At 38.4% G+C, this 3,899-nt stretch overlaps 1 protein-coding gene across 3 annotated transcripts in view; it reads left to right on the forward strand.

Annotated features, from left to right (window-relative positions):
• CDC42SE2 (CDC42 small effector 2) overlaps nucleotides 1–3,899 on the forward strand; it is a 77,874-nt gene continuing 73,975 nt past the window's right edge. For all 3 annotated transcript variants that reach the window (XM_012727977.1, XM_012727978.1, XM_004686686.2), the window contains exon 1: nucleotides 1–68. The gene's annotated coding sequence lies outside the window, so the exon portion shown is untranslated. The remainder of the gene's footprint in view (nucleotides 69–3,899) is intronic.

Below are 3,899 nucleotides of genomic sequence, written 5' to 3' on the forward strand. Positions count from 1 at the left end.
GGCTGGAGCCGCGGAGCCGGCGCTGAGAGCGGCTGCGGCCGGAGCGGGCGACCGAGACAAAGGCGACGGTGAGTGCAGCGCCGGCCTGGGGAGCGCCCCGGGCCCCACGCTTCGCTCGCGCGACCCCTGGGGTGAGAACCCGAAACCCCGAACCCCGGCAGCGGAGGGCTCGGGGCTTGGGCGGCCGGGCCCTGCCCGCCGCGCGCTGCGGGTTGTGGGCTGAGACGGCGGCTCCATTTTCAGGTTTGGGCGAGGTCCTCGCGCAGACCCTGCCTGTGCCGTTTCTTCATTCCCGCTGGGGAATGGTTTTCTGCTCGGTTCAGAATTCACGACAGGCGGGAGGCTGAAGAAGCCAACCGCCCGCCAGATGTAAAATGGCCTTGAGGACCCCTCCCCCCAACTTTGCAGGTCTGGAAGTCTGAAGGATGGCGCAAGGGGAGGGCTGAGAGGGCCGGGGTGGTCCAGGTGAGGGTTGGGGAGGGTAGGGAACCCCGGCTTCGGAAGCCCGGCTGTCGCCTGGGGCGCCCGGGCGGTTTCGCCCGAGGGTCTCGCGGAGGTTCTTTTAGGTCGGGTGGAGAAAGCCCTGACCACCTCCTCGCTGGAGCTCGTGCTACTCTTACAGGTTGTTGCACTCAGCTTTTGCTGTTTAGTTGTGATTTTTGGTAACGGGTGTGGTAGGTAGCGGCTTGCTGATGCCGCATTAATAGCTGAAAAGGAGCCCCGATGGGTGACTTCATCTGTGTAGAAAACAACACAGGGATTATTCTTTACATGCTATTATTTTAAATGATAAGCTTTTCCTGGAGAATTGTTGATGTTCACTTTATTAAACTTAGACGTATTGTTAAAAGGTCCGGCGTATATAGATGCCCAGTTAAAATATTTCAATGAATGAATGAATCTCGAAAACAGACGTTTGGGCATCTTAACCTCTTGACTCAAATTGAAAAACAAAAACAAAAAAAAAACCCGTGGGCAAACAAGATGTAGGTATTGTTAACGAGTTGTTTTGTTGTGTGTGGTGTATTTTTTTTTTTTTTGTCCCTAACGTATGCGTACTGTTGATGAAGAAAAATCACTTGTTAACTATTTTGAGCATATAAAATAGGAAGGGTGGGATTTTTAAAATTTTGAATGTGGTACATATTTTCTATTTCTTCAAAATAAGCCATATTCCTAATTTTCAAAAGAAAGGAGAAGATAGAGAAGACTTGCAGAGATTCTATTTTGTTTTTTGAGGCCCAGCTTTCTGTTTCAATATGAATAGGAAGTTTGTGTTTCTTGAGTTGGTATGAGAACTCTAAATTTAGGAGAGAAAAAGCTAATGTTGCACTGACATAGTTAAATCTCACCATTTACTCAACATATTCACCATTTACTCAACAATTGTGTCCTGGGACCAGTGTTGGGTGCTGAGTTTCTAGAGATGAATAATTACCTGTTCTTAAACTTGGGCGTGAAATTCTTTATTATGGATGTTGGGAATGGGGACTGTCTTTTGCTCCCACGTGCCTATTTAATGTTGGGGAAAATGGCAGGTGAATTGCAGGAAATGTAGATTCATTAATATTTAAAGGTTAATAAGTAACTTTATAGGGCCTGGATCATTAGGTTATGTTTCATATTGTCAGTTTAATAAACTGCATTTTAGATTCAAGGGAAAAATAGGCTCAGTACAATATTTTTTGGTTTTAATCTCCCTTTTACTTGGGTTTGGTACAGCTTATGAAGATTAATGCGCTTTTGATTGTTTCCTGTAAATGATAACTTGCTATATAGAACCTTCTGTTTTCAAAAAACTCCAAGAAGTTAAGGATTCTTTTTCTATGTTGTTTGAATAAGTCACTTTTTCAGAAATATTATTTTGACCTTTTTATCACCACTTAACAAACACAGAATTGACTTGCTAGTGCTAAGCAGGGAAGGACTATTAGTAATGATTTGTGTTCCATCTTTGCACTTTTTTGTGTTGTCACTGATAAAACTTACTGAAGAGGATGAGATTTTTAGAATTGCATATTACTTTTGAACATAGGTTTGCATTGCCTAGTTCACATTAGTTACATAAGATAAGAACTGGTATTTTATATGACCTCTTCAGAAGTCCAGTGTTACAAAGTTAATACTGATTATTATAAAGTAATATAACTTTTTACCAGAAAGCTTTTTAATGGGCCCTTTTGACCTACCAGTGTTTGTAACATCTTACACATTGTTGAAGAAAGTGTATTCATTAAGATAGAACTTTGAGATTTTAGGCTTGTTTACTACTAGTTTTTCTTTATGGGTTTTCCTAGGAATGTGACAAACAGTCCCTAAAATTTTAGCATTGGAGAGTTGTGATACTTTTAATTACATGCATATTTCTTGTAATAAGAATTATTTGACACATAACTTGGTTATCTTGATGACCTGGTGTTCATGAGGAACCCATGATAAAGGACAATACAAACAAGCTATGATAAGTTGAATAAGAAATGTTTGGCATATTTTGTTTGGATAAGCAATCTTGTCAACAGCATTGAGATAAGTTACAATATTTTTTCCAAGTAATATGAGCCTTGACTTTTTTATGCATCTTAATACTTTATATTCAAAGTATTACTCCTTCTGTGGAATTATTTGTAATGTTTTGAGGCGAAATTCCTGTGTCATCCCATTTGATAAATGGTGGAATATTAAATATTGGTGCTTTCATCAGAGTATGTGTCTTAGGGTAAGTTTATTTTCTTGGTAAGACCTGTTAGAATGACTTAGAAAGCATTTTCTTTATCAGATGTAATTAATTAAGTGATTAAGGAAGTTGCTGTTGGGCCATGTTGCAGCTGCATGAGGTTTTCCCTGATGGAGGGTGAGAGATCACCAACGAGCATTTGTGTAAGACATTTCCAAAGCACTTTATAACTATTTCCTCATATTTATTCTCAGTGATAGGTTGCTATTATGATTTTATCTTCCATTTCTCTCTCTCTTTTTAAATCATCAAAGTGGGTTTCTCATCTATTTTAGGGTGAGTCTACTTTAGGGTGAGTATTTTGTTAAGACTTTGTAAGGTTTTTCTCACAAATACAAATGTATATTAGTTTTGAGCTGTTACAGTGTTCTTAATCTCAGTTCTCACAAGAAAAATATTTTAACAATTTATTAAATGTTAAATGTTGGTAGTATCTGTAGATCTGTCTCAGGTACATTGTGGGTTCTTTGGTGATACTTGAGAGGAACGAAGTGAAACATGTTTATCCTTAATATTTAGGAATCGGGTGAGGGTATTTATTTTGATGAGTGTTTTTTGTCTGTTTGCTTGTCTTCATGTTACCTGGAAAAACCAAGTCATCATTTTTAGAATTGAGCATGTTAATAATTAACTTCCTGCATTAAGTTTTACTGCTAGCCCAGTCAAAGCTTGCATATACTGGAACTTTTCTATAATACTGAACAAATAATGAACAGAGGAGGATTTAACTAAAACTGCTCTGGGACTCCATCCAAAGGGAGTTTCTGAATTGAAAACCAGAGGAGTTGGTAAGTTATCTTTATCTCAACACAGTAAAATACCTGTAAATGTGTTTTATTCTAAATGGATTATAGTAAAACAAACTCCCTCTTTTTCTTAGAACACATTAGATAACTAGCTTAAATTTAGGTGACTTCGAAACTGACTAAATGAGGAACACAAATACTTAACATTTTGTAGCTACCCATTTATAATTCATGCTAACCTTTCTTACTAAAGCTTTCAATTTTTGTGACCATCTCATATTAAAACATTCTATTTCATTTGACTTAATCTACAAATTTTGCTTAATAAAGCAAAAATAAATTTTTGTGTGTATTCAACATTGGGTATATTGGGAATTTGGGAAGATTTAGGCAGAACTTGACTGTTTACTTTTTTTTTT

Source organism: Condylura cristata, unplaced genomic scaffold, assembly GCF_000260355.1.
Source record: "Condylura cristata isolate star-nosed mole 26May11 unplaced genomic scaffold, ConCri1.0 scaffold00021, whole genome shotgun sequence".
Taxonomy (NCBI): Eukaryota; Metazoa; Chordata; class Mammalia; order Eulipotyphla; family Talpidae; genus Condylura; species Condylura cristata.